This window comes from Elephas maximus, chromosome 15 (assembly GCF_024166365.1).
Source record: "Elephas maximus indicus isolate mEleMax1 chromosome 15, mEleMax1 primary haplotype, whole genome shotgun sequence".
In the NCBI taxonomy this organism is placed as follows: domain Eukaryota; kingdom Metazoa; phylum Chordata; class Mammalia; order Proboscidea; family Elephantidae; genus Elephas; species Elephas maximus.
The window spans coordinates 82,032,920-82,046,403 of NC_064833.1; the positions used below are offsets into that span (position 1 = coordinate 82,032,920).

The 13,484-nt window shown below is 40.7% G+C and overlaps 1 protein-coding gene across 1 annotated transcript in view; it reads right to left on the minus strand.

Annotated features, from left to right (window-relative positions):
• Positions 1 to 13,484, minus strand: part of CLVS1 (clavesin 1) — a 223,879-nt gene that overhangs the window by 69,000 nt on the left and 141,395 nt on the right. The window lies entirely within an intron of this gene.

Genomic DNA, 13,484 nt, shown 5'->3' on the forward strand with positions numbered 1-13,484 from the left:
GATAAAGGTACTTGCCTTGAGAAGCTTACATTTTAGTTGAGGAAGGGGGAAAAAAATCAACCCTCTTGCTACTGAGTTGATTCTGACTCATGGTGAACCCATGTGTGCAGAATAGAACTCAGCCCCATAGGGTGTTCAAGGTTCTGACCTTTTGGGAGATTTCCAGGCCTTTCTTCCAAGGTGCCTCTGGGTGGGTTTGAACCACCAACCTTGTGGTTAGTAGTCACATGCTTATCCATTTATGCCACCCAGGGACTCCAGTTGAAATAGATAATAAACAAAATTAAAAAGTAAAATAATAATAATAATTGTTAGAAGGTTCACGAAGAAAAATAAAGCAGGGTAGAAGGCTAGGGAAAGTTGCGGAAGGGACTGGATGGTTTTAGAAGGTGGTCAGGGAAGGCCTCACTAAGCAGGTAGCCTCTGAGTGAAAACCAGCAGGCTGTGTAGAATGCCAGCCACCGGGCTGTCTCGGGGGAGTGTTTCAGGTAAAGGGAACACTCAGAGGTGGGAGCACCCCAACCGTGTTTGAAGAAAGTGATCAGACAAAGCATTTCCTGAAGTAAGTTCTGTAGAATACTGATTCTAAAGGGTCTCCACACATAAAAACAGCATTATGTTAACCACTGCCTACTCGGCCTTCTGTTAGAAAATAAACACACATTTGTCTACTTAATTAAAGCCTTTGAAAATTCCAGGTAGCAAAGAAAACTATTAAACTTTGCTTAACTCATTGTTTCCCAAGTGTTTTTGACCACAGATTCCATTTTGCAAGGTTATCTATTAAGCACTCAGTTGTTGGCAGGTTGAACCCAACCAGCGGCTCTGGAGGAGAAAGATGACAGCCTAGAAAACCCCATGTGGCAGTTCTACTCTGTCACATAGGATCACCGTGAGTCAAAATCGACTGGACGACACCTAACAACACCTAGAACTAGTATTCTAGAAGATCCACAAGAGGAAACTGGAGACTCAGTGCGCTCTCTGTGTAAGTCAGAACACAATGTATTTTCAGGTATCAGATCTATCCGACTTGGCTTGGCAATACAACAGTTTAAATTAAAAACAAAAGAACCTGTTGCCATTGAGTTGATTTTAGAAGGTGTCCTATAGCGAACCTATAGGACAGAGTAGATCTGCCCCACAGAGTTTCCAAGGCTATAATCTTTATGGAAACCCTGGTGGCATAGTGGTTAAGTGTGACAGCTGTTAACCAGAAGGTTGGGAGTTCGAATCCACCAGGAACTCTTTGGAAACTCTATGGGGCAGTTCTACTCTGTCCTATAGGGTCGCTATGAGTCAGAGTCGACTCGGCGGCAGTGGGGTTTTTGTATAATCTTTACGGAAGCAGACTGCCACATCTTTCTTCTGAGGAGCCACCGGTGGGTTTGAACTGCCGATCTTTTTGGTTAACAGCCGAGTGCTGTGCCACCAGGGCTCCTACCAGCAGTTTAAATACATATTATTTTAAACACATCTAACTTGTTATGAAAATCACTATAGAGATCAAACATGCAATTTCAAGACATTATTTTGTACCATTTTAAATTAGAACTGCATTTTAAGTTGCTTAAAAATCTCTATTATTCATATTTTGCCCATCTTGACCATGGTCATTAAATCCGAGAAAGAGAAGCCCACTGCTTTCTAGCTAGGACTAAGGAGGAAGAGGGAAACAGAGGATCCTCCTGAGGAATCAGGCCATTTTCCACTCCTGCTCTTTAATCTCAGGCCTTGGCAAACAACTGCACCACCAATCAGAGTTTAAATTCCACTCACCTTCTGTCTGAGGCTAAGATATAGCATCATCTTTCATTTAAATGACGACACAACTGATTTGGTGTCATCTTGAGACCTGGACACTGCGAAGAGCTAGGCTTCACTCATACTACCCAGGACAGGCCCACTGTCGAGTCCAAAAGCCACTGCACACATACAGAGAACGCTGGCTTTGTACCTCGTAGCTATGAGGAAGAAAAATAAACTTAACATGCCTTGAACATGGAAGGCAAATAATTGCTCCAAGTCTAGTTTTGATTTCCCCTTTCTCTTAAAAAAAGTTGGTATACAACCTCGCCTTTCTACTCATCCATTCGTCACGCTGGAAATGGCCTGTATTGCCTTGTAACCACTTTTTCCATTATCCAAAGAAAATTCTCTCTAAATCATAACAAAGCCTTCCTGAAATTTAAAGTTTGCTTTAAGCCTCTCTAGAGTTCTGATCCCTTCAAACATCTATGAATCATAAAGGCATCAACAAGAGACTTTTGATAGATATGCCGGCCTCACAACAGTCCTACAGGCTTGTTTGTGTATCGCATTGGCCTGAGTGCTGTTTAACGGTACATCTAATAAAGCACAAACAACTTGTTAATAAAGGTTGACCCTTGTAAATATTTGGAGATTTTTTTTTTTTTTCTCATGGAAATAGCAGCTTATATTGACAGTTAAAAAACAACAAATATGATAGGAATGATTCTGGGGGGGGGGTGGTGGGGAACCCAGCTCATCAATAGGCCTTGTTAAATTTTAAATTCTACTGTTTGTGCTTTTAACTCAGCTCTGAGAATCTTCAGGAATTTAAGGGCTGAGGAAGAGAAAATCATTACTATTAAAATTAGATATTTCCTGTTAGAGAAAATCTGCCAGCACCATTATGTTACTCCTTGAAGAAAGTGCTTTCCTGTTTTTTTTTTTTTTAATTAGTAATACAAATTCTCATGAGTATCTTATATATTCTACCTATAAGAAACACTATATTTATTGAAATTATACCATTAAACTACCGTATTTCAGATTCGGGAATTTCAGAATTAGCAAATATCTCCAAGAAATCCTTTTAGATACAATTACACACATACGCACACACACTTGTATATACACATATATTTACATATAACACATATGTATATATTTACCTAAGGTCCCTGGACTACTAACCTAAAGGTTGGTGGTTCGAACCCCCCCAGTGGTGCCACAATCTGCTTCTCTGAAGACTATAGCCAAGAAACCTTATGGAGAAGTTCTACTCTGTAACACGTGGGGTCTCTATGAGTCAGAATCAACTTGGTAGCAATTTTTTTTTAATGTATATTTATCTGAAGAATGACCGTGTCAGAGAGCATCTCAATCAGCTGCAAAGAGATGAAACGTATCTTTCTGTATCAACACAACTCGTATCTGCTGTTTTAGCCCAACACCGTCCGTGGAGATATAGAGAGGTGAGAAGTTCTCTACGTGAGGGAAAGAAGTTTCCAAAGGCATATAAGATTTCAAGAAATTTTCTTTCAGGCGTTGTAGTTCTTTTTTTGCCTCATTTTATGTTAACATTTTGTCCATTAGCTATAGTTCTGAGATAGAACACTAGCTCAGGAGAAAAGTTTTATTTTGTTTTTTCTCTCCCTTCCCCTTCTACACACACACACACACACACGCACACCCCACAGGCCACAGCACACAATTGATATATGTTTGTATTTTTTAGGTTTTCTCTTCCTTGCTTATCAACACGGGCCTCCCAAATTCAGGGATAAATACATTAAAATTTACAAAAGAAAATAATTCAAAACCGCCCTTCTCAGAAAGTGGAGTCAGCTGTGACTTATGGGGTGTTATAATGAAAAAAAAAAAAGGGGGGACGGCAAGTCTTCACCCCCTTCGGAAACCGACAAATCCATCATAAGAGAGTCATTCCTTTGCATAAAGCTTCATGCCCTATTAAAATAAAGGCACCATTGGCAGGGTAGCATCCCAATTATTTTTCTCTCGTTATTTCCTGGAAGCGGGTTTTGAGCTGTCATCGGTACATATTTAAGTATGTGTCTGTGTTCAGGTGGGGAGGGGGGCACAGGCTTGTGGCTCTTGGTGAAGGGAGGCCCCAATAGAAAGTCAAAAAGTGATAGCTGCAAGCTGTCCCTGCTTCATAATTCCAACCAATTCTGTCCCTCTAATGCCGTTACTAGAAGGGATATATTTATGGAAAGTTTTGAGAATGTAATAGGTACTTTAGGTTCATTATGGGGGAGGGAAACTTTGCAGTCAGTGAGTTCTGGCTCTGCTACTCATTCTGTGCAACTTCGGGCAAGTTACTTAACCTCTCTGAGCCAAGTTTCCTCATTGGCATTGATTGCAGGTGATGGTGAGGTTTAGGTGGGTCAGTGTGCATAGACCATAGTGCCTGGCCATCGGAATGCACCCTGCATTTCACTCCTTTGAGCCTGTGGTCATGCTGTTCTCTGTTAAAGTGCATCTAGGAACTCCCAAGTGACCAGGCCAGCCCTGCAAGATTCTCTCCATTCCCTAATCTCATTGCATTTGTCACAGGGACAAAATGAATGATCGGAGTATTCAGAATCTTCCTCCATACAACCCCTCTTCACTGCTCAACCTCCCTCCTGCCCACCTTCTCAAAGATGAAAGATTTTCTTGCTTGTTAAGTTGGTTCCAGGCTTTTCTCTGCAGAGAAGACTTCGGGTAATGAGGGAAAGAGAGGGAAGCAAAACAGCTCAGGGAGTCAATTTGCCACTGAGAGAAAGGGAGGAGGCATGTCTTAGTTTCCCAGTGTTGTGGTGACACAAATACCACAAGTGGGTGACTTTAAAGAACGGAAATTTATTTTCTCACAGTTCAGAAAGGTAGAAGTTTGAATTTATTGTGTGGCTCTAGGGGGAGGTCGCTCCTTGTAGCTGCCAGCAATCCTTGGCATTCCTGAGTTTGTAGATTCATCTACCTCCACCATCATCATGTAGTATCTGTCTTCCCCCCATATGTGTCTACTTCTGTGTCTAATCCACTCTTTTCATAACTCAGAAGTGATCAGGTTAAGGACACACTCTACATTGGTATGGTCTCATTAACATAACAATTGGCTGCACTGTGGAAGATGATTATATTACACCACACCCACAAATACAGCGGCCAGAATTTCAATATATATTTTGGGAGTACCCAGAAAACCAGCACTGGTTGGGTGTGGGGAGAGATTTGGAGACTTGAGAGTAAGGCTTCAGAGTAATCTGGGCTGTAAGAAGATGGGAGGACAAAGAAAAGGTGATTTTGTGAAGAATTGCTGTTGAGGGTGAATTAGACATCCTTTAAAGTTTTTAGGGAGATATAAATGTAAATTGGATTTACTTTAAAATTAGTTCTACTTGTTGGACTACTTTTAAAACAGAAATGTTTTACTTTTAGAGACTGTATGGGGACTTGGACTTTATTTGGTTTGCACACGTTATCTGCTTCACATAGTAAACATTTTATATCATATTGTTCTCTCATTGTCTCAAGTGTATGTGTGTCAGGGATTGAATTACGTCCCCCCCCCCAAATGTGTATATTAACTTGGTTAGGCCATGATTCCCAGTATTCTGTGTTGTCCTCCGTTTTGTGACTGTAATTTTATGTTAAAGAGGGTTAGGGTGGGATTGTAACACGCTTATGAGGTCACATCCTGATCCAACATAAAGGGAGTTTCCCTGGGGTATGGCCTGCACTTCCTTTTATCTTACAAGAGATAAAAGGAAAGGGAAGCAAGCAGATAGTTGGGAACTGATACCACCAAGAAAGCAGGGCTGGGAGCAGAGCGTGTCCTTTGGACCTGAGGTTCCTGTGCAGAGATGCAACTAGGCCAAGGGAAGACTAAGGACAAGGACCTTCCTCCAGAGCTGACAGAGAAAGAAAGCCTTCCCCTGGAGTTGGTGTCCTCAGATTGGACTTGTAGCCCTCTAGACTGAGAGAATAAATTTCTCTTTGTTAAAGCCATCCACTAGATGACTAAGACAATGTGTGTCTTCAGCTAGGCAGAAGGCTGCTAACAACTGCTTTTTTGTTTATTTACTTGACAAAAATTGATGGAGTGCCTCCTATGTGCCAGGCTCCATGTAAGACTCCATTCTTCCCACAAGGAGTGCACAGCATAGGGAGGAGACAGAAAACAGAATATCTGTCATCTGTATGGTAAATGTGATAGAAACATGGATCCAAAGTGAGCACGTAGGAGAGGTGCTTCCTTTAGTCACTGGGGCGCGATGGATCTCTTTTGTGTGGTCTTTCTTGCCATGGTCTTATAACTTCCACCCAGGTGATTGGATGAAACTGTGCAAATAGGGTAACTGTGACTCACCAAGGGGATTGTTCAGTTTTGCCCTCTTGCTGGGATTGAAATGAGCCATCTCAGAGGTGGGGAGGAGGGGATCCCACCATCACCAAGGAAAAACAGCCGGAAGCGAGGAGTGAGTCCTTTGTATGTGGGATCCCTACACTGAGAAGATCCATGACCCAGGAAACAGAGAGAGAGAGAGAGAGCTCAAGAAGTGGTGGCAGATAAATCATGGCAGGAGAGACCAGTAGGAGATGGCTCAGTGGGCTTCCCAGCCCATGGAGTGAGAACGTTGAGTGCCTTTGGGCCAAGGCTTACAGGTGGAGTGGGATGCCCCTGGGTACTAGTTGGCAGAGCTGAAAGAGCTTTGTAACACTTATGCGAGCTGGGCAGAGGCAAAAGAGGGGCATGCCTGCAAGCATGGCTGGGAAGAGGCTGCCCTGATGGAAGAACTGTACCCTGAGAATTGACGCCTTTGAATTATGGTGTTGGCAAAGAACACTGAATGTACCATAGACTGCCAAAAGAATGAACAAATCTGTCTTGGAAGAAGCACAACCAGAATGTTCCTTTGAAACAAGGGTGGTGAGACTATGTCTCACATACTTTGGACATGTTTTCAGGAGAGATCAGTCCCTGGAAAAGGACATCATGCTTGGTAAAGTAGAGGGCCAGTGAAAGAGAGGAAGACCCTCTAAGAGATGGATTGACGCAGTGGCTGGAACAATGGGCTCAAGTATAACAATGATTGTGAGGGTGGCGCAGGAACAGGCAGTGTTTCGTTCTGTTGTACACGGGGTTGCTGTGATTCAGAACTGGCTTGTCAGCACCTAATAACAACACCTTCCAACTAATCCAATTCCATCATGTGAAGCAGGACAGAGACAGAGAAGCATATGACAAGAACTCTCTATTCTCAAGGAAATCTCACTGCATAATATAAGACAAAATACAGAATACGTTTAGCAAATGATATAAGTCCTTATACAATTAAGCACAAAATCATGAGCTATAAGTGCAAATGCATTCTGGAAATTGCCAAATAACAATTTTCTATACAAAGAGTGCATATGACAGATAGAAACCCTCAAATGAACTTTCGAGTACTCTAAGGTGACACGATGGACCACTGGCGGAAGTCTCTGAGTGTGCACGAATGACAGATTTGTGTTCATTGGCCATGACCTGGCCTGGATGTCTGTGTTATAGACAAGAAGAGAGGCAGAGTGTGATGCTGGAAGGGAGACAGTCTTCCTCACTTACATGCTCCATGGTGGCCCTTCACCGGAGCCAGGTGGTAACTCTACATACGCTTGAAGGCCAAGGCTTAATAGCCATCCCCGTAAACATGTATTCATAGCTCTACAGGGCCAGATATAACAAATGATGGTATTCTAGAAACTAAAACTCTGACTTCAGGGAAAATGGTGCTGTATGGAATCTTAGGGCAGCCAAGCCCAGAGATGAGATCAAGTCTGTGTCTTCTGAGCCTTTCTCAAAAAATAACCACTTCTGATACGCAGAACTGTCTACCCTCTTCTACCCGTATACCACAGCCACTCTTCAAAAAATATTTGTAGAGCAAATGAATAAATGAATGGCGTGGTGACAATAAACCCCCACACCAAAAAAAGTCCATTGCCTATTCTAACTACCCAAACTTTAAACTTAGTTTTGAGATGATTTTTCCAATTGAAATGTAGCTATGAAGGTACCCATTGAGTGGGGGTAGGGAGTGACTGCTAATGGGTAGCAAGGTTTCTTTTTGGGGTGATCCAAAATTAGACAGTGGTGATGTTTCACAAGTCTGTGAATATACTAAAACTCAATTAATTGCCATTTTAAAATGATGAATTTTGTGGTCTGTGAATCCAAAAGACAAGTTATTGTATATAGTATACCAGATTATTCTATAATAAATTCATTTTATTCTTGAAAATAAGGGGATTTATATTACAACCCTATGGAAACAACCTTTTTTTTTTTTTTTTGAAAACAGTATTCTGTTGAAATGAAAAAGCATTCGAAACAGAAGATAAGCATGCAAATAAGCATGGGATCGTTAACTCTAGCTGAAAATATTTTGTTTGTGAATCAGAGACTTGGTAGGTGGGCTATGGGTTCTTTTCATCATTCATCCAACAAACATTTACAGAGAAATCTGAGTGATAATATTTTTCTAGGATCCTGGAAAGCTGTCTCATTACTGTTGGAATCACTGACCACTGAAAAGCCTTGAAACTTTCAAAGACCGTTTGAATGTTCTGCACACTGCCTGCACAGCTCTCTCTCCAATGACGGTAAAGCTCTGGGGCTTTCAGTCACAGCTGATGGAGAGTTACACAACTACTACAGAACCAGGGTCATCTTGACCGCAAATTCTGATGCTTCTAGAAGAAGAAAAACAGGAGTTCTTTCCTGGACACAGTGACTCTCCTCTAACTTTTATGGGCCAGAAGTACCATCAGCTCCCTACTTATCTGAAGCCCACTTGCAAGCTTCAACTGGCTGTAGTTGACTGGCAGTTCATTCTTATAAGCTTACACTGTCCAATAACATAGCCATTGAATGCTTGAAATGTGTCTTGTCCAGACAGAGGTTTACTGTAAATGTAAAATACTCACTGGATGTTGACGACTTAGTAAAAAAAAAATCTAAAATATCTCTTTAATATTGTGAAATATTTATTTCATATTGGAATGATAATATTTATATATTGGGCTAAACAAAATATTCCCAATGCCACTGAGTCAATTCCGATTCATAGCGACCCTATAGGACCGAGTAGAACTGCTCCATAGGATTTCCAAGGAGTGGCTGGTAGATTCGAGCTGCCAACCTTTTGGTTAGCAGCCATGCTCTTGACCTCTGTGGCATCAGTACTCCAAATAAAATACATTGCCCCTCAAAAATGTAACTACCCCATAGGAATGGACAAGAATGGGGGATTGACTCAGTTAAAGGGAACACTGCCTTGTGAAGCTTAAGAAGAATGACATCAAAAGGGTAGAAGAGAAGGACATGGCAAGTTTTGTTTGCTAGTTTTTTTTTATAGCTGCTATAAAAATTGGGGAAAAATTTTGAGAACTAGGCTTGAGAAGTCAATTTAAAAACTGGTTTAACCTTTCAGTAGTTCTGAAACATTAACACCATTTTATACCTAAGACTTCCGTTTTCTCAAAGGGAATCCCCAGCTATCAGTGGGCAGATAATGTAGCTAGGCACCAAGGGTTAGATCTTACACAGAAGATAATGCCTCTGTAATTGCTGCAGCTCCTTACAGGCCAATTCAATGCTTTGGGGAGTTGAACCAGATACATAGTTAGAATCAAAAACTGCCAGAAGCCTTTGCCCAGATACAAATAGACATTTCAAACTACACTCTTAATATCTACGTGGTTAAAGAGTTCATAGCAAGGACAAAGAGATAATTTCATTTGTATTGCATAAATGGTAGGGTTGTAATCTTTAGGACGTATTCTATGTGTGTTGCCTTTATGTGAACAATACCAATTTAAGAAACCCCGAATCTTGCCAGAGTCACTGACATGCGCTTCACTCCACTGTGTCTAGGGGTAGGTATTAGAGATACAAAGATGAAGTGACTACGAGGACACAGTTTTGTGGAAGAAAGACAGAAAAACAAATAACTAAAGCAATGTTATGCATACTATGGGGTCCCTGGGTGGTGCTAATGGCCAAGTGGTTGGCTGCTAACCAAAAGGTTGGAGGTTCAAGTTCACCTAGAGGTGCCTCGAAGAAAAGGCTGATAAATCAACCACTGAAAATCTAATGAAGCACAGTTCTTCTCTGACACACATGGGGTCGTCATGAGTTGGAGTCAGCTCGACAGCAACTGGTTTGGTTTTTCAGTTTTATACATGTTGTAACTGTGATATATATGTGTCATAGATCGAACTGTGTACCCCAAAAATACGTGTCAGCTTGGCTAGACCATGATTCCCAGTACTGTGTGATCTTCCACCATTTTGTCAGCTGATGTGATTTTCCTGTGCATTGTAAATCCTACCTCTTTGATCTTAATGAGGCAAGACTCAATCTACAAGATAAGGTTGTGTCTTAAGTCAATCTCTTTTGAGGTATAAAAGAGACAAGTGAGCAGAGAGACATGGGGACCTCACACCACCAAGACAGGAGCACTGGGAGCATAGCACGTCCTTTGGACCCAGGGTCCCTGCACTGAGAAGCTCCTTGACCAGGGAAAGATTAATGACAAAGACCTTCTCCCAGAGCCAACACAGAGGGAGATCCTTCCCCTGGAGCTGGTGCTCTGAATTTGGACTTCTAGCCTCCGAAACTGTGAGGGAATAAGTTTCTCTTTGTTAAAGCCATGTTTTGTGGTATTTCTGTTATAGCAGCACTAGATGACTAAGACAGTATGCAGAAGAGGATTTAGGAGAATATGTATAATTTTATAAGTAACTAAAGACAGATCTACATAGACTGCTACTTAGTTAATAAAGCTTCTGATAATATATAAACAATCTGCTGTTTATGCCTCATTATAGACTTTAACCCAAGCTACTGGAGTATATGTGTCTGTGTCTATGTCTTTGCTGCTGGGGCTGTAGAACAAACACTTTAGGAATTCACCTTTTGTTTTGAGCTATGTGTCAAGGAAAAGTCTATGTTTTGACCACAACTCTCAGTATGAGCAGGCTTTGCTGCACAGTTCGGTGTAAGACCAGAGCTTCAAACTGGTTTGAACCAGTGCAGTCATGGCTGAGGAACTGAAGCTGGAACAGACCCAAATTTTTTAAATCTAGGTGATTCAGAACCATAACCAGAACAAGAAAAGTTACGGGTTGAAGCCCAGAAATGGGAGGTTCAGAGGGGGCATAATAAGCCCTTTCAGGAGCCTGATGGGTAAGACTGGATTATTGCCAAGACTGAGGAGAGCAACACACATTCAGAACGGCTTAGTTGGCCACCATCTTTGAGCTGAGCACTGCTGTTTCCACTCTGTAAAATCCGACAGGCAAGAGATTTGGTTACTATGCAACATGTATGCTGCCCTTGTTTTCTAAGAAGGAGATTAAGCTTTGAGTAGGGTTTCAACCCATAATTTTTCCCATTCTGGTTATGATTTCAGTCAATCCAAATTTTTAAAAATTCAGGTCTGTTCCCATGTTGCTTCCTTGGCCTTGACTGAACCAGGAAGAACTGGTTCAAAGCCCTGTGTAAGACCTTTGTAAAAGTCAAACATTCACTGAGAGGCACTAATGATGATGATAAAGGCATGCAAATTTTGGAAAATGAATGACTGATTACAGCTGAGAACTTTTGCCAAGAAAACAATAACAACATGAGCTGAGTTAATGAATTTGCTGATTTGTCCTCCGCATGATGGTAGAGAGTTCAACGGGCATATCTCTGTATACTGCAACGTCACCCATGGCTTTAAACAAGGTGTGTGAGTGTGTGTGGGTGCACACACACGAAAGGGAGGCGAGATGAGGATAGATGAAATTGTCTTTGCTGTAGAGTGCATATAATAATCTTATAAAATGTTGATAAATGCTTCTAGGTCTCAGCAGAAATGCTATTTGTAAATTAGGTACCTTTACTACAAATTGAAAAGTATTATTCCCATATTTGGAAATTAACCATCTTAAACCATTGCTATTTTTTTTTTTTTATTCAAGTCACATTTCTATTTCATTTTATTAAGAGATTCTTTGGTCAAAGATAGTTTACTCTCAAATAGTGGAAAAAGAAAATTCATGGTGATTTTTGGAAAATGTAGCTGAATAGTCAATAAAAATGGGACATCTTTGCTGACTGTTATGTAGTTCTATCAAGAGAAAAAGAGGGCACAGCTGAAACTTCCCCGAACGGAGTTTTAAGGGAAAAAGAAAAAGAAAGAAATTGACTTAAATTTTAAGAAGGCAAGGAAATTATTATGTTTTATTGTTAGATGTTAGGTTTTGCTTGTGTGTGTGTTTTGGTGGACTTTGCAGTACAATAAGAACCTGTATCAAACCTATGTGAACAGTATACTTTTATATCCTTTTTTTGAGAACTTGGAGCATGGATATAAAAATTTCATTTTTTTCATACAAGTTTATAATTGTACATTTATTTTTTGCTGTATCTGTGGTCAGATTTAGGACACAGCTCCCTGTTACCAGCCATCCCCTCATTGAATAAATGTTTTTAGGCACAATTATGTAACACCACACAGATAAACCTTTCTAAGATATTTTATAATTAGGTGAGAGAGAAAAGCAGGTGTCCCCTGTAGGGCCCTGCCCTAGAAAAGATATAGAAGTCACAGTAAACTTGGTTTGGTTTAGCTAATGAGCATCATTAAAGTGGTCTGTGAATTAGATAATTTTCTGTATGGCCTGGTTTCAATGATGTTTTGATGTTTAGTATTACTAAACTTTGCTAAAGTGAGAGCAATTGGACTCTTACTCATTTGAGTGTCAGGATTGCATAAGATAATAAGGAAATAAGACCCTAAAGCTGATGCAACAGCTGGGGCTAGTGGACTAGTGGGAGGCAGCTTCATTTGAAGTACAGAGACAGAGAAAGATGGGATGGCATGGTGCAAGGTACATGTTGCTTATTCCAGAAATGCTTTGAGATCCAATTTGACCTCGTAGTTTCCTGTGTAAGAACAATCAGTGTATCTCACTAGGATGGCTAAGATTATAAAAGAAAGAAAGAAAGAAAGAAAAACAGTACACATTGGCGAGGATGTGAAGAAATGGGAACTCTTATCCAATGCTGGTGGGAATACAAAATGGTCCAGCAACTGCAGAAAATAGTTTGACATTTCCTAAAAAAATTAAACATAGAATTATCATGGGACTCAGAAATTCCACTCCTAGCTATATGCCCCAAAGACTTGAAAGCAACAACACAGACACATGTACACCAATGATCATTGCAGCACTATTCATAATAGCCAAAAGGTGGAAACAACCTAAATGCCCATCAACAAAGGAATGGATAAACAAATATGGCACATATGTACAAAGGAAGTGGGAGAAATGAAGTCCTAATACATGGAGCAACATGGATGAAACTTGAAGACATTATGCTGAGTGAAGTCAGTCACGAAAGGACAAATATTACGTGATCTCACTTACATGAAATATCTTGAATAGGCAAAAGTATAGCAACGAGAGTTTTATTAGTGGTTACTGGGGTGGAAGTGACAGGGCACTGGGGAGTCATTGCTTAGGGGCACTGAGTTTCTTCTGTTAAAGGTGGTACAAAATTTGGCAATGATTCTTGATGGTGGTTACACAACATGATTAATGTAACTCATGTCACTAAATCAAACACTTGAAAAATGTTGACTTGGCAAATGTGTTATATATATTTTTGCAATAAAAAAAGAAACTATAAAATGCCT